General features: G+C 40.2%; 1 protein-coding gene across 48 annotated transcripts in view; it reads left to right on the top strand.

Moving 5' to 3' along the window:
- SORBS2 (sorbin and SH3 domain containing 2) overlaps window positions 1-22,719 on the top strand; it is a 351,659-nt gene that overhangs the window by 123,809 nt on the left and 205,131 nt on the right. For 3 of the 48 annotated variants that reach the window (XM_058723364.1, XM_058723362.1, XM_058723354.1), the window contains exon 1: window positions 3,995-4,671. The exons of 1 other annotated variant lie outside the window; for it this stretch is intronic. The gene's annotated coding sequence lies outside the window, so the exon portion shown is untranslated. Of the gene's footprint in view, window positions 1-3,989; window positions 4,672-22,719 lie in introns of those variants that run through there. 44 more of the 48 variants (XM_058723356.1, XM_058723365.1, XM_058723351.1 and 41 more) reach the window with 30 other exon arrangements.

Genomic DNA, 22,719 nt, shown 5'->3' with positions numbered 1-22,719 from the left:
CTGCCACATTTTTTGTGATGAGATTTGTAGGACCTTAGGTTTTGTTTGGGAAAATCATTCTTCATATGATGCCCGTAGTATTCAGTATTTTTCATACTGAAAAAAACATTCTGCATGGAGATTTTCACCCACTTCCAAAGAATAAAAACCAAAACAATTAGCAGTAGGAATTACTGGCTTCTCTTGGCATGCCAATGGATATATCTTATCAAGTTCTAGTTATGTCATAAATTTAATTATAACACTTACATATATAAAACTTTTGAAAATGCTTTTAATGACCATTTTGTTTAAAATTCCACATGAAGACAACAACCTCAATGGAGGAAAGAGGCTAAAAGGGATGGACAGGAAATGTATAGGAGGAGGTAACCGAAAAGATCATCAAACATGAACAGATATTTAGGGGCAACTGGGTGGCTCAGCAGTTAAAAGTCTGACTTCGGCTCAGGTCATGATCTCGCGGTTCGTGGGTGCGAGCCCCATGTCGGGCTCTGTGCTGACAGCTCAGAGCCCGGAGCCTGTTATGGATTCTATTGTCTCCCTCGTTTTCTGCCCCTCCCCGACTCGTGCTCGGCCTCTCTCTGTCTCTCAAAAATAAACGTTTAAGAAAAAAAATTTTTTTTTAACATGAAGAGATATGTAATTGTGTTAGTAATTAGAGAAACGCAAATTAAGACAATAACAAGCTATTACTCTGCCCCTATTGCATTGGCAAAAACTTTTAAAGCAATGTAATGCCAAGTGTCCTACCATGGCTGATTGGAGCAAAGATTAGAATCTGACACAGAGCATTCTAGGTAGAAAGCTGCTGGCAATTTATGAAGCATCTCATTTGGCTCAGAAAGATGAGATGGAAAAATCCTATTGGTTCCCTGAAAATCTGTATTTAGCAATTTTTTTTTTTTTTTTTTTTAATGAACAAGTTAGGAGGGACAATGAACGTCAGAGACATGAGGTAGAGCAGAACCAGAAGGGTCATGACAGGCACGGCGGCCAGAGCTGGGAGGGGTAGGGCTTGGGGGAGGTGAAGAAGCCAAAGGGCGCAGAAATAACAGAGCTCCCCCACAGAGAGTGATATATAACAATTACTCAAGAGAGCATGAGGGGCACCACGGGACATAGAAACTAGCCTCAGTTCCTGCCAGTCTCTTACTCGGAGTAGCTTGGGTGTTTTCCAGTTCTCTTTTGGGGGAGTGGCATCTGGGGACATAGTGACGCAAGAACATACAAGATTTTTTCAAAAGAAGGCCCTCAAAATTCCCAAGGAAAATGGCTAAAAATATTCTTACACCTAGCCAAAGAATCAGTCACAGGTAGGTGTGGAATAAAGACATTTTCAGACCTACAATGCAAAGAAAACCCACCCTCAAACCCAAAATGAACTAAGATGTTTCTTAATAACTTTTTCCTTAAATTTTTTTTAGTTAACATATGGTGCAATATTGGTTTCAGGAGTGATAACTTTTTTAGCATGCCAACATTTAATCAAAATCACTTAAATTTTTCTGAAGTTATAATACTGACAAAGGTGTGATATTGAAAAGGTGGATTGAAACACAGACTTCACACTCTCTAGTCATTCAGCACATGTTCAGACAGTGTTTTAGGTCCTCGTCCAAATTGTTTTAAGATACTGAAATATCTTAAAGTTATAATTAAGGGGCGCCTGGGTGGCTCAGTGAGTTAAGCCTTGATCACCGCTCAGGTCACAATCTCATGGTTTGTGGGTTTGAGCCCCACGTCGGGCTCCACGCTGACAGTGCAGAGCCTGCTTGGGATTCTCTGTCTCCATCTCTGTCTCTCTCAGCCCCTCCCCCGCTTGCTCCCTCTCTCTCTCTCAAAATAAATAAACATTTAAAAAAAGAAAATTAAAACATGGACGGCAAGTAAGACACGGATGGACAAGGTTGGCTTTTGGGGACGTGACAGAGCAGAAGAGTCAGACATGAAAGGACATAGCTAACAAGTCAACGGGACACAAAAAGTATGGCAACAGTAGAGGAACATCCCAGGTACAGCAGAAGCATGGCGGAGGCCCCTGCGTACTCTGCCTGGGAGTGTCATTGGCGGGGTGGTCTATTTGAGCAAGGTGCTGACAGATTATGTAGAAAAGGCAGATTTGGATGGAGGTCAAAGGTACTGGGCAGCTAAAATCTGGTTGAGAAGCTTTGAGGTAGCAGGGCCATCTGCTAGACAGGGAAGCAAGAAATAGGAGTAATGCAAGGTTACTGAAACGTGAGGAGTGAAGAACGGATTACGAGGCGGAAGTTGAAGGGAGGGGCAAGTTCAAGGTGCCACACGCTGAAAATAACTGAAGGGAAGGTAACTTAAATGAGAACAGGTGAGCAGGCTTCAAACAATATGGAGTCACGAGGACTGTACCAAGCAGAAAGGCCCATCCCCTAGATCTGTTAACCCTGAGGTGGCTCAAACCTACCAGATGTGAATGTGGTTGGAGAGGGAAGGGAAATGGGGTCACCAAATCTGCATCCACGGGGTTCTTAGCATACTAACGTTGGTGAATTGCTACGGAAGGCAAGCGTGCCGCTGGGGGTAGGGAGATGCAATCCTGGGAAAATACTAAATCAATGACTACTAACAAATGAAGCATCTACATTTACAAATCCAAAGTGTTAGCGCGGCTCTTTCAAACAGGTTGCTAGAAATGAAAAAAATGGGATGGTGTCTTAGAAATACATCGCATAGACCGTGACCGGTGACAGTATTGAAGAGAAGAGTGGGGATTTTGCAGAAAATATAAACGGTTAACAGCGTTAATCATGGGGAATTCCCAAAGGAGGTGACATTTTAAGGAAGGATGGGGTGCGATCCATCTAACAGAGAAAGTAAAACTATTCCTGCTTTGGAGATAATGTGTAAAGCAAAAGGTTTTTAATTTGGTTTGGATTGTTAAAGTATTTTTAAATTAAAAATAAGTTATAATTAGGTTAAATTAAATAAGTTATAATAGTTAAATTAAAAATAAGTTATAATCATTTTCTGCAATAGGAAAGGGGAATTTTTAAACTTCTATCTTAAATTGTATAATACATCAAAATATATTCAGGGGCGCCTGGGTGGCGCAGTCGGTTAAGCGTCCGACTTCAGCCAGGTCACGATCTCGCGGTCCGTGAGTTCGAGCCCCGCGTCAGGCTCTGGGCTGATGGCTCGGAGCCTGGAGCCTGTTTCCGATTCTGTGTTTCCCTCTCTCTCTGCCCCTCCCCCGTTCATGCTCTGTCTCTCTCTGTCCCAAAAATAAATTTAAAAACGTTGAAAAAATATATATATTCAAATAACTAGATGCATGAAATCCATAGGCTGCCTCTTATAAAATATCCTTATGTGATTTGGTTGTTGTTGGCCCTATATATAATGAGTCGCAGGGCTTTGTTTCAATCACGTGGCTACAAGCTCATCATTTAAAAACACAAAGTATAGGGGTGCCTGGGTGGCTCAGTCCATTAAGCGGCCGACTTTGGCTCAGGTCATAATCCTGCAGTTTGTAGGTTGGAGCCCCAGGTCAAGCTCTGTGCTCAAAGCACAGAGCTTGGAGCCTGCTTCAGATTCTGCGTTTCACTCTCTCTCTACCCCTCCCCGACTCATGGTCTGTCTGTCTCTCTCTCTCAAAAATAAAAAACCAATTTTTTTAACAATAAAAATAAACAAAACCACAAAGTCTAACTGCCCACATCTGCCAATCTCCCTTATGCCCATTCGATGACGTGAAGGTAGAATCTGTTTTGACAATGGTTCCAATTAGCGTCTCTACAGTGACTTACATGTTATTAACCCGGAAAGACCCGAATCCATCTACCGAGAAGGGCTTCCCTTTCTCAATTTCACATGGAGCACTGGCTCATCTAGCAAAAGTTCCTCACGAAAGCTGAAAACTCAGAGCACTTGTGCTATCGGTGAAACATTTAGAAAGACACCGGAAGCTACCCTCCGCGAAAAATGAGGAGTTTGGTGAAAAGAAATTAACAAGCTGTGTCGGTGTGCCGCACATGATCAGCCATGCCTGCTGTCTAAGTCTGTCTGTTGGTTGTTGCCATGACTACGAAAAGCCAGTGGAACCCAATGAGCTGTCTGCAGCAGTGCTGAGAGGGCCAGCCATTTTACTTATGGAAAACCGTGTGGCATATTCTGCTGAGCGTCGCCCTGGAAGAAGCATTTTCGAAAGATCCATTCAGAGAAGAGAGAAGAAATGGGCAGGCTAGCACGCAGTTATTACGGCCAAGCATGCCCGCGAGCTGCCGTTTGGACAAGCTGTTGCCTGCTGTTCCCATGAGCTGATTTGAGAAAGTGGAAGGCAGAGCGATCATGCTGCATATCTGCTATCAGACGGCAGAAGAGGGTTTTGTCTTGGGCAGGCAAGCTTCCCCTGCAATGTTATCGCAGCTGCTCTCTAGCTGCTTATCCTGAAAACTAGTGACCCCAAAGGAGGGCGTTACCATCTGCGAACGGCGGTCCTGTGCGCGGCTGCTGCATATGAGCCGCAGGTCTGAAGAAGCAGGTGTGTGCTCCGATGGGCACCGGACTGTAACGCAGGCGGGCGCTCTCCGGTGTACCTGCTTCCTGTTAACAGATTGTTGGCTCGCAGAGAATCTGCCTACACGCTGAGACCGAGGCTGGGAAGGAGGTCCCTGCGTATCCTCTTGACTGACAGAGGTAAGCTTCTTTGCCTTTTTTTTTTTTTTTTAAAGCAATGCATAACAATAATTTGGAGCAAAACTTAACCTCAAAGATTTACACTCATTGTGCTTTCTGGATTTCCCAGAGAAGCATGCACATACACACACACACACACACATTTCCATAAAATAGTGTCAGAAACAGAGTTGTTATAGTGACTTGGGCTCCGGAAATTGTATGACAAAAAAAAAAAAAAATTACAATATGCCTTGGGGTTTAAGATATTTAGTGTTGTAACAAACCATGACAGCTTGTTGTTCTGGACAGTCTTCATAACCAACAACCTTTCTCCCTTATACACAATGGATCCTTTTATTAACTGTACTTTGACATATATTAAGAGAACTACATGGAAAATCAGCAGTGTGAAAATTATGGAGCATTTCTGAAGCTTCATAAATGATTTCTTTGACAGCCCTTAACAGCATACCCACGTATACATTTCAATCAAGGAATTCCGTTCCCTATTTAGGTCACAATAGCCAGTGGATTTTGCACTTGCTTATTTTGAGCTTAGAGTCGTGGCGTGCCGTTTGATTTACTTCAGGGTGGTTGTAAAGCAAACGGTGTAGATATTGGAAGCAGCTCACACTTCCTTTCCTAGTATCACGCATGCCACGCTAGCCCAGAGCACAACACCCCCATTGTGCTCCCCCCCCCCCCCCCCGGCTCAGCATCCAAGGAAAGAAAGGAAGGGAGATCTCTGCACTGAGTTCAAGCACAGCTATATAGTACGTGCCGGTAAACTTCTTCTATTGCCCAGTTTTTCTCCCAAGCGGATAGGTTTCAGAGACAGAGACTGAAACCAAACACACTGCACACCTCCTGCAAACACTAACGTTTGCTGCGGATGTTTGTTGTCAATAGCACAGACTTTGGATTGCAGGACGAGTTGCCCCTTAGTGAGTATTTCTTTGATTGAGAGTCTCTGAGGAACAGAACTGTTTCTGTGCATTGAAATGGGTCAAATCAAAAGCATTGAGAAGGAAATGACCAAATAACGATTAAATTCGGTTTCAACAACATTCTTGCTTTCCCTAAGTCAACTCTATTGTTGGTCGACCAACGTATCAGATCGTTTACAACGCTACTGAAAATATTTCACGCAAAACATTTTGTTGGAAGCTTTGAATAAAAAGCTCTACCGAAGACTGAGGCTACCATGAAATGTAAAATAAAGAATATCTGAGAGCTCCTCCTAAGAAATGTATTTTTATTGCTTCCTTTTTCCCCAAAATACGGATGACATGGGAATCACCTTTATTAATTACGTATAATATAATTTTTATTGCTACATATGAGCGTACGTCACCTGTTTCACAGAGACAGCAATGGCAAAAGCCCTCTAGTAAGTGACTTATAAAGTAGAGGGATAATATCTTTCAAAACTCATGTTCTAAATGTCACTGGTACTCAAGATACAAAGACACAGACTGAGCAAACTCAGTCTAGGGAATCACGTTCAAACATTTAATAGTGAGAACAAATAGGAATAATGCCTATTTGTTGCATGTGAGGCGTTGTATGGAATAAAATGGAAGTGATAGCATTGTACTCCACTCATGTTTAGCTTTCAAAGGAAAGCTACATGAACAGACTTAGTTTTGAGCTAAATTCTGTAAATAAAAGTATCAGCCAAGGAAGTGTTTCTGTTACAACAGAATAAAAGGTAGAGAGAGCTTCTCTCCAATTTAATTCCTTTTAGAACTTTGCACAAAAAGAAAAAAACACTTAGAATTAGCACAGTGAAAAGACCTGCAACAAGAAAACAATTTTGTATTAGTTTTTCTTCGACCGGCCATGAGACGAACAATCTGCAGAATACCTCAGGTGCACCTGCTGCCGTGCCTTCTGCCTTCGTGGGGGCACCATGCGCGAGGGGACCCTTGGCTCACAGGAGGGGTGACACACAAACTTTATACCTGTGCTATTTTTCCCTACATTAATAACTTTTAAAGGTGATATGCTACAAAAGATTAGCATTCTAAGTCCACTGGTGCACGGCACATCTACACAGTTATTAATTCAACAACTTTAAGAACCACATACAGAGATGTAATACCTATCTTTCAAAACCACCCCTTAGCTTTTGTCTATTTACGTACCCTTACTTTCTGCCACTTCCCAGATCTCTTGCTAGCAATATCAAATACTTTGTAATTTCCCAAATGCACTATGCCAAACTTTTTTTTTAATGTTGTTTTTTGTTTTGGTTTTTTGGAGAGAGAGAGGGCACGAGCAGGGAAGGGGCAGAGAGAAAGGGAGACGCAGAATCCCGAGCAGGCTCCAGGCTCCGAGCTGTCAGCACAGAGCCCGACGCCAGGGCTCCAACTCATGAACCTTGAGATCAGGACCTGAGCCAAAGCCGGACGCTTAACCGACTGAGCCACCCAGGCGCTCCACTATACCAAACTTTGGCAAAGCCTCTGTACAGCCTTTTCTTTAAGTCTCCCCAAAGTGGCAGCCACCTGTCATGTATCCTTCAAAATGTAGCCAGGATGTCTCCCCAGATGCTTCCTCACTTTCTCCTTCGCCTACATCTGAATCTTATGTCTGTAGTTCTGCTCCCTGTACCGTACTGCATCCTGTCTCTGCTCACAGGCTCCCAGAGTTTTACTGACCCATCAATGTACTTTGCCCGGTGTCCAGGACTTGGCATTTAGTCATTGTCCCGGTAACTTCAAACTTCACTATTTTCGTATTAGTGACTGTAAATACAGACTTGATCTCAAAATAGAAAACCTATTATATATTATACTACCTTATCAGAGAAACTCAAGATATTGAAAAGCAGCAATGAGTCTCTAATTTCCCTCACGATGAAAAGATGGCTTCAGGGCCACAATGTGATAAAAGCTATAAATGTCCTATATCAGCAATTTTTGAGGAATAATTTTACAAAATGTAAACTTTAAACAGAAATGGCTTGAAAGCTTTAGTAACTAGAAGATGCTGGGTTTTTTTTATTTACAGGTATTATGAATTTGCAGGGGTAAATAAGTATAGTAAGTACTCCTATTAGAAGTTCATTCTAAAATCAGACCATTTAAAATTAATATTGAATTGCTGATAATTGATAATTATAACGAAGATACTTATGGAATTATTCTTCATACTGAAGCTGGAAGGAAGTAGAGGTCATGAACTGGAAAGAGACCAAGTAATTGACATAGAACCTATAATTGCAGAATTTCTTTTAATTTTCCTAAATAAGCCTAAATATTACTGGTAATCACTGGTTACGTTAGGCTTACATTAGGCTACAACTTGGGCTCCTGGGTGAACCTGTTAGGATCTCTGTTAATATACACATGCTTCTGGTTATAGAGACTTCCCACACTTTTACTATACTATATGGCATGATAATCATTTTTTTAGTTAGGCCTAAAGGTTTATAGCCTTTTTATGAAAAAGTTGACACAATGCTGTAATCAAAAATAAGAATGGATTAGGAATTTTACTAAGAAGAATTTAATATATATTACTTTGTGTCCACAATAACCATGTTGAAAGCAAAAGTTGTATTTAGTATTATATGAAATTTGTACATAAATTAGCAAAGATTAGGAAGTTTCAAATATCCAAATGTTTAAAATAGAAATCAAAATATTTAGAAAAATCACTTAAGTTCAGGTTTCTAGGGGCGACTGGGAGGCTCAGTCAGTTGAGCGACCGACTTCGGCTCAGGTGATGATATCACAGTTCATGGGTTCAAGCCCCACATCAGGCTCTGTGCTAATGGCTCAGAGCCTGAAGCCTGCTTCGGATTCTGTGTCTCACTTTCTCTCTCTGCCCCTCCCCCCACTCACACTCTGTGTCTCTCTCTCTAAAATAAATAAACATTAAAAAATTTTTAAAAAATTCAGGTTTCTGCACTTTTTCACATTATGATTCAGCATTGACTTTTAAAATAAGTATAAAATAAATGGCAGCTCTTAATTGTCATGCTATCCTTTTAAGGCTTACTTTGGCTATCTTCCAGCTGATTTTAATGTATAGCATGCTAATTAAATAAAAGTGTAAGATGACATTGGTTCTATTCATCTTAAAGAACTAAGCACATTTAATCAGCTATTTTAAATTGTCCATAGTAATTAGACTTCAGGAAACGTGATTCTGTAGTATTTGTACATCATTTTTAGTATTTTCTATTTTAAGTAAGTTATATTTTGAAGGCCTAAATTATTTATAACTACATTTGATATTAAAATGAGTCTGTTCTTATTGCATTTTATAATAAAGTATTATAATATTTTATCATATTAGCTATTTTTTCAAAATGATCCCCAAACTAATGATTTCTTTATGGATATATATATCAAATTCTAAATGATCACTGCAAAAAATTATATGGTGATTTTCCAAATCTCTTTACCTCATTTCTGAAAAAGTTAAGACATATGCCTTTAGCCTTAAGGAAACACTTCTGTAGCTATTAAGGAAACACCTCTGTAGCTACCGAGTTCCAATATTGACAATTAGGAACTCTTATTCCAGCTCAAGGTTAATTAAGATCATCTTATTTAAGTGACAGAGAACCAGCAAAGACAAGTTTCCTTGTTCGTGTTTTGTTTTTTTTTCTTAAGTTTTAACAGCATGACATAGCCATCTGGAACTATACTTTCTTGTCTCCTGGTCTTCAACACAGAAATGTCTATTTCACCAGCTAGGAATTTTAGCCAAAAGACAGTGGTTTCCTCCTTCCCCATGCAGGTCAGGTATGCATATGTCCAGCGCTGATGATGCACCTTTAAAAAGCATTATTTGAAAGAAAAACAAAAAGGTTTTCACTTTTCTTAAATCTAACTAAAGATCTCACTTTCAAGGGAAATCTTCCTACCCCCCAAAATAATAATAACATAGCGATATTATCATTATAGTTCCTAATTTATTTTTACATCCAGGTTATAATTTAAGGAAAATTTATTTTTAATCAAGTATAGTATTTGAAAGTTTCAGTGCTTTTTAAAATTTGTGTGGTTGTCTACTTTTTAAATGCTTTACTTTCTATTTAACCTAGACATTCAATCTTTTGACTTTGTTTATGTTTTCTCAATTGTCAGCATAAATTGCGAATCAAAAATACTTTATTGTAATCAATTATATCCTCATTGATTGGAGAGTGAGTCCGATCAATGTAATAATAATTCTTCATTTTGGATTCTTTTCCTAATAATTTTTTTTCCAGGAAGGTGAGGAACAGCATAAAACCTGCAGGCTCTAAACCTCCTGATGTTCTCTTCAGAACAGTGGTTAAAAGGCTCAGCCATAAGGAATCCAAAAAACTACAGCAAAAATAAGCTTGTAACCAAGCTTTGCAGCACATGTTAAAATTCTCTAAGAGTGCAAGCAAGGAATGGCATGAGGAATGCTGTTTTTGTTTTAATGCACAGAAAGAGCATATGCAAATGAGACATTCTAAAGAATTATTATCGGCCATGCTGTAGAGAATGTATCTGTGTAAATAGTCATTCTGTCCTCCTCTAAAAAGCTGAAGTCCCCGTACCGTCTTCTAAGTGGGGAAAGTTAGCTTCTTGAAAGACATTTGCCCTCTATGAAGGTGACCGTGGTAGAGACAGCAGCCCTTTGCTCAAAACAAAGCAAAACTGAAAACAAAACATGCACATGCTTTTGACTTTGTGGGGAATCATCTACCATCTGGTGACAAGTCAGCTACTTCCGGCTCTTTAGACTGTAGTAATATCAGATCATAATGCTTTATAAGGTTTCCTACACTTAACATTACTAATCCAAAAAAGCAACACTTGGTTGCTTAAAAGTGAGCTATTTCGTAGATTATCAAGATGGCTTCACATCTAAGTGTTTCAATTCTCTGTGTTTAAGTTAACAAAGGAAAAAATATTGGATAACGATTTCATCCGTCCTGGGCTAACCGTGTCATCTGGTGAACAGTTTGAGCCCTCTCTGAAACGAGTGTACCTAATCTGTCAGGTACATAATTGCAGTATAGTAAATATCATATACTGTATCCGGTGGGGATAAGTAACTTCTAAAAGCATTTGCCTCTCAATATCTAGATTTAAAAATTTACCTGGCATAGCATTATCAGTAGCAAGGATGATTACTAGTAGTGAAGATTAAAAAAAAACCTGATAACCACTTAGTTGTTCTGGAACAGTGTGAATAAACTTGCATTGTTTGGTATACCTTGAGCACTGGCTTGAACTGTTTAGGTAGCAGAAGTCAACGAGGGCGCAGAAAGTAGCAAGAGCTAGCAGGAGGAAAAGGGCCAGGTTGCTTGGGCAGAGTGAGTCACAGGGAAAACGCGGCTTGCTTTAGAAGAGCGGCTGGAACATTGCAGGCATGCAGCAAACAGGTCAATACATGAAATATTCAGTCAGTATTTGTTGAATGATAAATGGCTCATAGTGATCAGTTCTTCCCTGTGTTGTGCTAAGGCTGCTTGAATTCAGAGACAAAGTAATAATTTACAACAACTATGATTTTTCTGAAATCATAAAATAAAATGACATAAATAAATAGAAACATATTTAACATAAATAAAAAACATCACAATTTTAGAAAATGCTATTACTTTAAAAATTAAATTACAGTCTTCCTGGTGAGAAGCACTGTATTGAATAATTCTATAAAACAAGAGTGGAACCAGAAGCTTAGATAAAGCTCGAATGTAACACATCGTTTGGTGAATAATTCAGACCAAGAAAAATTGATTTCTACTCTTCACTTTCTTAAAGCCTCTGGTTATAATCGCATTCATCAAGCAATATGACCAACTAAAGTTAAATTTTTCCTTTTTAAATAAGCCTAAGAGAGAAAGTTTAAACCTAAAATTACAAAATTTAAGATCTTTAAGGCTTTAAAATACAGTTAAATAGAGGAGCACCTGGGTGGCTCAGTCGGGTAAGTGTCTGACCAGCTCGGGACATGATCTCATGGTTCATGAGTTCGAGCCCCACGTCGGGCTCTGTGCTGACAGCTCAGAGCCTGGAGCCTTCTTTCGATTCTGTGTCTCCCTCTCTCTCTGCCCCTGCTGCTCACACCATCTCCCTCTCTCTCAAAAATAGATAACATTAAAAAAAAAAAAAAAAATATATATATATATATATGGAATTCGGGATAGAAAAAGGGATCAGTCTGGGAGATATTTTCAATTTAAAAACTGTAAGAGCTGAGGGGAGCGTGGGTGGCTTAGTCGGTTAAGTGTCCCACTTTGGCTCAGGTCATGACCTCACGGTTCATGGGTTTGAGTCCCACGTGGGGCTCTGTGCTGACAGCTCAGCACCTGGAGCCTGCTTTGCATTCTGTGTCTCCCTCTCTCTCTGACCCTCCCCTACTTGTGTTCTGTCTCTGTCTCTCAAAAATAAACGTTAAAAAGTTAAAAAAAAAAAAAAAAAAACATAAGAGCTAGAAGACTTTACATGGTAATCAAAGTATCTGCTTCTGATTAAACCTAAGAACACAATAAAAACCCGAACAACCAGAGTCCAATAAACTACAGAAAAAATTATTCAATTTATTCAATCCAAAAGGTGTCGATAACATCAAATTGTATAGAGTTTAGTCTGTGTTAGGTACTATCCCAAGAGCTTTACACATGTTACCTTGTAATGAAGGATCTGGGAAATTACAAAACTTCCAAGGTTATTTTAATTGGAATTTTCCAGAAGTATTCAAATGATCTTAAATTACTTCCCAAAGAGAGATTTAATGAACAACACATTGAGTTGCTACTTCTTAGATGCTCTCATCCCACTTTGTACACTATATTTCTTTTATTTCATTTTTATGAAGTTTTTGTATATGTCTAATCTTTCTGTGCAAAAGTAAACTCCATGAGAGAGCAACAGAGTTTTATTTCTATTTTTACCACCATCATCTTGTCACATGTATGACCAAGAGTAAATTAAGTAAAGGATGATTAGCCCAAGTAGGCAGTTATATCGTATGTCAACAAATAATATTCACGCCAAAGAAAATGGATGTAGTCAAATTAATATATACTGTCTGTTATTCCATGTAACCTCCATCACGAGAGGGGCACCTGGGCTCAGTTGGTTAAGCGTCCAACTCCAGATTTCAGTTCAGGTCATGATCTCATGGTTCGTGAGTTCAAGCCCTACATTGGACTCTGTGCTGACAGTGCGGAGCCTGCTTGGGATTCTCTCTCACTCTCTCTGTCTCTCTCTCTCTCTCTCTCTGTGTCCCTCCCCCACTCATGTTTGCTCTCTCTCTCTCTCTCTAAAAATAAATAAATAAACTTTCAAGAAAGAAAAAAAAACATCATGAGAAAATTAATTCAGTCTGCACATCCTTAGTGTTTGTTTGCTTCTTTGTTTTGTTTTTTTTGAATTGTTTGGTTGGTTTTGGTTAGAATGTTTTTCATGTAAAACACTAAGTTAAATGTCAGAGCAATCCTTTTTAAGTCATCAGACTCCTCAACAGAGGAAACACAATCTAAAATGATCTGGCTCATTTAAACCACTATAGACTTCTTCCCTGATGTAACCTCCTAAACAACCTAACTATATGTTAGTTGTCTATGACAGTCAAGAAAACAATAAAAATGTAGGAAAGCATAGCTACCTCCTTTACCATAAAAACCATTATTCATTTGTTGAAAATATATCTGTTTTGGGAAAAGGGCTTTTTTAGGTCAGTAATTCAGATGAATGGTAATGTATCCTGAATTCTTTGAAACTGACTTTATTTAGAAACATGACTTTTTACATGATATGTGGTCTGAAAGCTGATTATATCACTGGCTTCCTTTCTACCAGAGATTTAATTTTATAAGACTAACATAACTGATTGACTTCTGTAATAATGACTTTTTTCTTGAATTAAAAAAACAAACAACTTCCTTCTGCAGTTCACAAAGGGTTTTGAACATATTTTAAATTATTTTCTAGATTTATTGGCAGCAGAGAGGACTTCCATCGCCCTCATTATATAAATAAAAGCAAATGACAATCAAAGCCCTAAACAATCTAGTTTAGTTTGAAAATCACCTTCCTTTGACACAAAGTCCCACAGGTCCCTTCAGGGGGACATGTGCCTCATATATTGGCAGTTCTCCGGTAAAATAATTGAACTTGATCCATATATTATTACATGGTGCATTAATGCATTATAATCATTTTGAAGGCTACATTTTGCTTCCTTTGAAATGAATTGGGAAAACATACCCTCAAAACTCTGGTTCACTCTTCTTGGCACTGATATTTCACTATACAACTGTCAAGAACTAAAAGATTATGATCATAAAATTATGTTTCCTGGGGAATGTTCCATTCACGAACAGCCTCATTCCCAGACTCCTCAGTCATTTTATTGCATTTCGCTTCTGAGTCTGTGAGAAGAGATGCTAGGTTTCTACCATCCAGATTAAAACCAGAAAGAGGAGCGAGCAGGAGCTTCTGAACTAGGACCTAAAAGGACCCTGGTCCTCCAAGTATTTGTTATCCGATGGGGTCATGCAACCAACTTCTGAGTTTAGCAGAAATTAGTGGAAGTATTGGTTTGAAATCTTCATGTTCTGATTTCCAACCAAAAGCAAAGCAGTTTTGAGAAATCTCTATGCATTCTATCTAAAGCATCTCCGAGAGTGAGAATATTTTATCTTGGCCAAACAGAATGGTCAAATTATTAATTGATCAGTGTATTCTTTTGGGAAATAAAGTCAGAATTTCATCCAGCAAGTATAATGCCACATGACAAATGGTTTTAAAATTATCATCAAATTATATTTGGCCAATAAATACAACAGAGCCACGAGTTTCTAACTGCCAAGAGGAGCGGAATATCTGGAGTCAGTCTCCCTTTCCTGTAGATGGGCTTGACCATACACTGACAAGTTCTCTAACTCTCCTCCTTCCAGACTTTTAAAGATTGCTGTCTCGATTGTACGTTAGTATAAGTTAGCTAGTCACATCCTTTCCAATTTTATCTGATACTGAAAAGGAGGCTTTGTTGGGGGAAAGCAGAGAATGAGAAATCCACAGTTCTGCGTATGACTTAAGGAGAGAACAGAGCCAAGTTTACTATGATGTCAAAGTTGTAATTGTACATTTTAAAATGGTTTTTGAGTTTTCATATCATTCATTTATTGCACACCCATCAAGGACCTACCATGTGTTTAGGCTGAATGAAAAGATAAGAAAATGATCCAGAAAGCCATTAAAAGAGCTTACAGTGCAGTGAAAGAGAGAAGACAAGAGCTCTAATTTACTATAATTGAAGACAGAAGGTGATAAAGTGCTGCAAGGGGGATATAATCAATGCATTTATCTATTCTTTCAAACAGACACACAAAAGCTACTTGTATACAATGAAGAGGTAGAACCTCTGTCTCAAAAGATAAAGTTCTAGAGATGGTAATAACCAGCTCAGGGAAGGAAGGAAGTTTTCTGAGAATCAGGGAAGATGATTTAGAGAAAATTATATTTGAAATAGGACTTGAATGAGGCGGGATTTCAACAATTACTCAGAAAAACAAGCTTTGTAGGCATCAAGAATTGTTTCACTCAACTAACATTGAGTTCTCACCCGCTCGCTCGCTGCTTGAGCATAATTGCGTTGTCTGCACAACCAGTCTCTGAGGTATATACTATCATTGCCATTTTACATGAGAAAGGAAGAAACTGAGGCTTAGTGAAATGCCCCCCTGGATTTCATTCTTATGAGTCAGTTGCTGCCTTTGAGGAGTGTTTCATTCCAATGCAGGGATAGAGGCATATCAAAAGATTAAGAAGTGAGTATTTTTAAGGATGTGGAAGTAAACTATACAGCTAGGAAATACATGGAGAAGAGTCCAGCTGATACAGTAGAAAGAAAAGGGGAGGAAGGACGAGAAATGAGGAAATTTGTGGCAGCGAGGAGCTAAGCCTGTTCATAGCTATGGACAAAGCTCCAGCAGAAGAGGGGGACGATGCAAAAGAAAGTGTCTACTCCAGGAACAAGACCCCAGAGGGGTTAGAGAAGGCAGGTAAGACCCAAGGACAAGGGATAGCCCAGCCTCAAAGGGGGTTGGGGAGCCTGGGACCTGGGAGTAGTAGAGGCAATGGAGTAAGTGGGGCCATTCCCTGAGAGCTATGAGAAGGTTGAAAAAGTTCACAAGGAGAGACTTTGTCACCCTGAGGTATGGGTAAGGTCCAATGATGCAAGTGAGGTGGAGGAGGAACCCGGTCCCATCCACAGTGGAGAATCAACAGAGACACACGGAAAATGGAGTAAAAGCCAATGGACCAAGAGCCAGGAGTTGAGGGCGTATTGGGCAGAGCACTGTCTCACACGCTCTCCTCCTGTATGCCCTGGCACGAAATGTCTAAAGACACATTTTTTAAAAATTATTAATATAAATGACTATGACTTTGAATGGCCAGTGTAGGTGATATTTTTCTGATCCAGTCTTTTTAACAGGAAGTGGTATGTCGCAGGCTGGGGCTGGTGTTTAAAAGCATGGATTTCAGACTCATACACTGCTGGGTGGGATTCTCGGTTCTGCAGTCTGCTTACGGTGAAGACGGCCGAGGTATAAAACCTCCCTGCAACGTGATTTTCTCATCTAAAATGAGCATACCGAATGTCAAAGACACCTACGTTGTACGTAGCATAACGTCTGAAATAGAGGAGGGTTCCATGTCAACCACTACTGTTGGCTTTAGTTGTTCACGGATTAGAACTATATTGTAAGAATCTCCTAATTTCTGTGGTCCCGTTACTAGCTCTGAGTGCTCTAAAGTCTTTGGAAGCCACGCACGTGTGTGTGTTTGAAGGGACATGACCAAAGCTACTTTTCAGGGAGATCCTCGTTTGCCCCATCAGGGTACGAAGTCTCAGCCTCATGGATCTCGGGCCCACCTTCTAATGCTCATTCATCAGTTGATCAATTCAGGGTGGTAAGAGATACGGAATTTAAGAGGAATCAGGTAACTGGGTAGATGATGAGGCCATTAACCAAAATGGGAGTGGAGAAGAGTTTTTGTGGGGTTTTTTTTGCTTTGTTTTTTTATATAAGGGAGAAGATATTGGGACATGTAGGACTGGGTACATTTGTTGGAAATATCTAGACGAAGGTGCCTAAAGTAGGCAGCTAGAAATTCCATTTTAGCTATCAGGAAAGTGAAGGAAAACCTGAAACAAATTCGAACCTCAGACACAGCCTAATTCAAGACAGGAATGGACATATGACTGTATGTAGCTTGAGAATATATTACCTCTACCAATATTATATTATTACCTCCATTAATATTATGTAGTATTAAAGCCATTTTTTCTGATTATAACATTTTTAATTAATAAAAGATTACAATGATGTCTTTTTAGCCACTCTGCAGGAAAAGATCCACATTTCAAAGAGTGGCTTTTGCGGGTGAGAGGGGGGCATCTGGGTGGCTCAGTCAGTTAAGTGTCCGACTGTTGATTTCAGCTCAGGTCATGATCTGATGGCCCTGTGGGATTGAGCCCTGCATTGGGCTCTATGCTGACAGCACAGAGCCTGCTTGGGATTCGCTCTCTCCCACTCTCTCTGCCCCTCTCCTGTTTGCACAAACTCTCTCTCAAAATAAATAAACTTTTTTAAAAAGTAACATTTTTTAAAAATTTTTTTAATGTTTATTTATTTTTGAGACAGAGAGAGACAGAGCATAAATGGGGGAGGGTCAGAGAGAGAGGGAGACACAGAATCGGAAGCAGGCTCCAGGCTCTGAGCTGTCAGCACAGAGCCCAACGCGGGGCTCCAACTCACGGACCTTGAGATCGTGACCTGCGCCGAAGTCGGACGCTTAACCGACTGAGCCACCCAGGCGCCCCAAAAAGTAACATTTTTTAAGCCATTGAACATGGTTGCTTAGTATACTTAAGTTAAAATATTTAAATTGCCTCCACCAGTTTTTTTTTCCATTTATCTTCACACATGAACTTTAAAAGTGAGTACTAATTTTTAAAATTTGTTTAAAAAAAAAGAAGTGAAATCTTACTGGACTAAATGCAGTTGTTGGGAAGAAAGAATGTAAATTAACGACCACCAGCATATTAGGCAAATTTTATTTTATGGAGTCTAGTATTGAGCAAAAGTGATTTTTTTCTATTAAAGTCACAAGTGCGACCAATTTAACTTCCTTGGGAAATATAAATAAAAAGTAAAAAGGTAAATTATCTCCAAAACTTTTGTGAAGATTAAGTGGCTTATGCATGTTAATAGGTTGTTCATGCCTATTGAACAGGGCCTGGCATATAGAAGGCCCTCAAGAAGTGTTTGCAAGTATTTTTTTAATGTTTTATTTTTATTTCTGAGAGAGAGAGAGAGAGAGAGAGAGAGAGTGAGTGAGAGTGTGTGTGAGTGGGGCAGGAGCCGAGAGGGCGGGGGGGAGGGGGAAAAGAGGATCCAAAATGGGCTCTGCACTGACAGCAGCGAGCCGATGAGGGGCTCAAACTCACAAACCATGAGATCATGACCTGAGCCGAAGTTGGATGCTCAGCTGACTGAGCCACCCAGGTGCCCCCTCAAGTATTATCATCATTCTTATAGAACTCAGTTAAACAGAAAGGCAAGTGCTGTGCACCACTGACTGTCCAGGCTAACCCAGTTTAGTGGTGACCAGTGGGAGTCATAGCTTTTGAGGATGCTTCAGTCTTCAGGGACAAGGGAAGGGATGCTAATAATCGCGCAGCATCACGAGTGCCAAGACAGGGGGGCAAAGAGTCACAGTAGGTGTGAATGATCCACCCGATGATTTCAGAAGTGTGCATGGCTCACAGGGAGGTTGTGGATTGAGAGAAAAACATGTGCGAATGAAAAAGAAAAAAAAAAAAAAAAAAGGAGGTTAGAGTGGAAGAGAGCCAAAGCATAAGAGACTCTTAAAAACTGAGAACAAACTGAGGGTTGATGGGGGGTGGGAGGGAGGAGAGGGTGGGTGATGGGTATTGAGGAGGGCACCTGTTGGATGAGCACTGGGTGTTGTATGGAAACCAATTTGACAATAAACTTCATATATTGAAGAAAAGAAAAAAGACAAGACATGAAAGAACACTGGAGATGGGTTGATGGGTCTTGGATGTGGGAACAATAGGGAGACGAGGGTCTGGTGTGCTGTGGGGTCAGCAAGATGGGTTTTGCTGTTACATGACTTTGGATTTCACTTCTAGCTCTGTGATGGCTAAGTAAGTATGTGGGAACAAGTCCCTCCGCCCCTCTAGACCCTCTATTTTGCTATTTGTAGAGTAGAGATACTAGCACACACCTGTGAGGATGATCATGAGTTAAATGAGATTATTGTAAATGAGGGCACAGTGCCTGCCTCCTCAGAAACACTGAAGAAATGGCAGCCACACCTATTCTTATCACCAATATCAGAATCAGCCTCATGCTAAGTAGTTTGAATGATTTTCTTTTCTGGTTTACTTATTTATTTTGAGAGAGAGAGAGAGAAAGAGAATGAATCCCAAGCAGTCTCCACTCTGTCAGCACAGAGCCCCATGGCAGGGCTTAATCTCACAAACCCTGAGATCATGACCTGAGCCGAAATCAAGAGTCGGACGCCTGACTGACCGAGCCACCTAGGTGCCCCTAAGTAGTTTGGATTAATTCTTTAGAAAACTAAAACCACCATTGGAGATTCTTTAAGTGGGGAAAAGTAATGCTCGTGTTTGTGTGTAAAAAAAGATAGAACTGTTAACAGTATATCAAAGTAAATAAAAAGAACAAGAAATGGTTACAGAGAGACAGTTTCAATACCTTAGGCAAGATGAAAACAGACATGAACTAAAGTGGGAGTGAGGGAGGAAAGAGTGAGGGATTTATTCAGCCAAGAGTACCATGTATCAGTCACTTCCTAAGTGTTTAGTACGCACTTAAGACAGTGACTGCAAAGTCTTAAAAATAGGCAATTTTAATTCAGTGTGGTATTGCATTAATAGAGATGTGGGATGTGCACGGGATCTTCTTGGTGGAGGAGCTCATGAGGCATCCCTGAGGAAGTGTTGGGGGGCTAAAGAACACGTGGACATTCATCTTGGAATGTTCAGAGCCCTCCATGAGGAAGGAACAGTATGTGCGAGAAAGCACAGAGGCAAGAAGGACGTGTTCCAAGGGCTAATAGTTCTTGGTATGACCAGAATGCAGGGTGCCCGATATGGAGAGACAGAAAGTAAAACTGGACAAGCAGACAAGAGCCAGATTGTAATGTAATTGTGTCACACTGAGTTAGATGAGAAGGCACTGAAAGAGTTCAATCAAGAAAAGTGAAATAATGAGATTTCCATTATAAAATGTCTAGCGGTATAAAAGGATGCGGGTGAGACCCAGTGATACAAGGATACCAGACAGAGGGATAGTGCAAACTACAGGAAGAAAGGCCAAAAGCCCCAGCTGGGATAGGACACTAGGTCTGGAGAGAAAGTGCTGGAACCAAGAGAAATGGAGAAAGAATCTATAGTACTTAATATTCATTTGGGGGTGAGGGCAGGGGTATAGCTTGAACTCTAGTTTTCGGTCTTGGGAAAGTCATATACTCGGGGAAAAGTATATTTAGGGGAGACTTCTTGAGAGTTTTTGAGATGGAGATACAAGTGGGACATCTCAGTAGAGTAGTTCAAAACATGGTTTTTAAAAACGGGAGATTTAGACCGATAGGAAAAAAAAAAATTAACCTGCAAACTGAAAAGCCACATATAAATTTAAATTTTCGAAGAGCCCCATTAAAAAAGGGTAAAAAGAAACAGATGACCTCAATTTTATAATATATTGTATGTAACCCAGTATATCCAAAAGATTTCAGTAAGTAATCAGTACTAAGAAAAAGTAATGACTTATTTTACAATCGTGTGGTCCCTGTAACAGTACACACAGCACAGCTCTTGACCTTTAGAGCCAGTGCAAAAGATGTCTATTTGAGAACCAGAATAAAAATCTGAAGTTGCAAATGAAAGAGAGCTTATTAGGTGCGGGGGGTGGGGTGGGGGCAGAGGAGGAGTAAAGAGAGTTTACACAGTGGCAGGAGAGAGGGAGGAAGTACCACAGTTGCCCTAGACCTTGCTTTTCTATCTTTTAAGGATGTGAGATAAGAGATTAGAGTCTCAGAAAATTGGAGAGACTTGGATTATTTCTGCTGAACTTTTCTACAAGCAGGAACGTTTACATAATATGCAGAGCCTAGTGCAAGATTAAAATGTGAGACCCCTCATTTAAAAATTACTAATAATTTCAAGATGATTACCACAGAGTATTAAACCCAGCCTGTGGCCCTTCGAAGGATAGGGTCAGGGGCAAATACTCAGATTACAGGACTGAGAAGCCCACACTGCACACAGCTTGCATTTTTATGCATCATGCGTGAACACTCCTGCCTTCTGTGAATCAGATTCAATGCATTTAATAAGATGACTAGTGACATGATACTTTGGAGTATCACTGCTTGCAGCCACTCTTCCTGGCTTGAGGAAAAGCAGGTTCTTTCCAGGCTGGGGGGGCTTGGGATGCATGAGTCCTGCTGTACGCTTCCCATAAACACACACACAGGCCAGGAGCTCAATCATGCCACAACATCATCACCCCAATCCTTACATCATGTTGAGGGGGCCTACAGAGCCCCCAACCTAGTAGGCATCTGGCAGTCCTCATTATTATTTTGCCTTCTAGAAAACCCTTTTTTCCCACCCCTTCTCATGATAAGAGAGTATCTATCATGGAAGTCTACAGATTGAGCCTCCTCAGAAAATGGGAGGAACGATGGACCAAGGAAACATACCGGAAATTTCCTCAAATGAGCAGAATACCAAGAGTTTGGGGAGGGGTGCACATTCGCAGGTCTAGTTCCAGGCTGATGCTTGAAGGTGTATTATTTGATTTTTTTTTTTAATTGAGAGCTTTCTGTGAATGAAAGTCCCTCTACCTTAAACTGTAAATCTAATGACAAATTTCAGACTCTCTGTAGCACATGATATATGAAAGCAGCGGTCTACCTCATCGAATAGCACCAAAGACCAAAATGGCGCTAGATACTCACAAATGTTAGTGTGCCCCCCCCCACTCCTTGCTCCAGTCCAGACTCCTCCTTCTTCCTCCCCCATCTGTCTCTCCATGCTCCTTTCTCTGCCCTATCGCCCCAGCTTGTCATTGCTTTATGTGATTGTCATAAAAACCCAAATTACAACTTGTCATTTATTATATTTAGTAAACAATTTTATGTTATTTATTCTTGGTTGCTTAGTTTTAAAAGTCAATAAATAACAGGGGTGCCTGCGTGGCTCAGCCGGGTAAGAGCGTCTGACTTTTGATTTCAGCCCAGGTCATGATCTCGTGGTTTGTGAGTTCGAGCTCTGCATCGGGCTCTGTGCTGACAGATTCTCACTCTCTCCCCCTCCCTGCCCCTCTCTGCTAGCACGCTCTCTCTCTCTCTGCCCCTCCAAACCTCCCCAAATAAATAACTTTTTTAAAAATCAGTAATAACAGTATTTTTTCTTAAGAATACTTAAGTATTCTTAAAGAAAATTTATATATTTTCTTTAACAGAAACAGTATTCTTAAAGAAAATTTATATATTTTCTTAAATGTAAATAAATTTTTTTGAAGTAAATAACAGTATGCTTTCTTTGAAAAAGAAAGTACATGGGGCACCTGGGTGGCTCAGTCAGTTAAGCATCTGACTTCAGCTCAGGTCATGATCTCGCGGTCTGTGAGTTTGAGCCCCACATCAGGCTCTGTGCTGACAGCTCAGAGCCTGGAGCCTGCTTTGGATTCTGCGTCTCCCTCTCTCTCTCTCTCTCTGCCCCTTCCCCGCTTGTGCATGCACTTGTGTGTGTGTGTGTGTGTGTGTGTGTGTGTGTGTGTGTGTGAGCACGTGCCCTCTCTCTCTCTCTCTCAAAAATAAACATTAAAAAAAAAACTTAAAAAAAAAGAAAAAGAAAGTATGAAATACTTTTTAACATTTGATATCCTATAATTGATTCTCCCTGTATATGCCTTATCAAAGACAAGGTTCCTCTGATCCAGCATGAAAGTCCCCCCAGTTTTGCTAGAAAGGAGGGAGCAGACAGGGCAGG

Source organism: Neofelis nebulosa, chromosome 3 (assembly GCF_028018385.1).
Source record: "Neofelis nebulosa isolate mNeoNeb1 chromosome 3, mNeoNeb1.pri, whole genome shotgun sequence".
Classification (NCBI taxonomy): domain Eukaryota; kingdom Metazoa; phylum Chordata; class Mammalia; order Carnivora; family Felidae; genus Neofelis; species Neofelis nebulosa.
The sequence above is the reverse complement of the archived record's forward strand: the minus strand, read 5'-3'. Positions and strand labels throughout refer to the sequence as shown.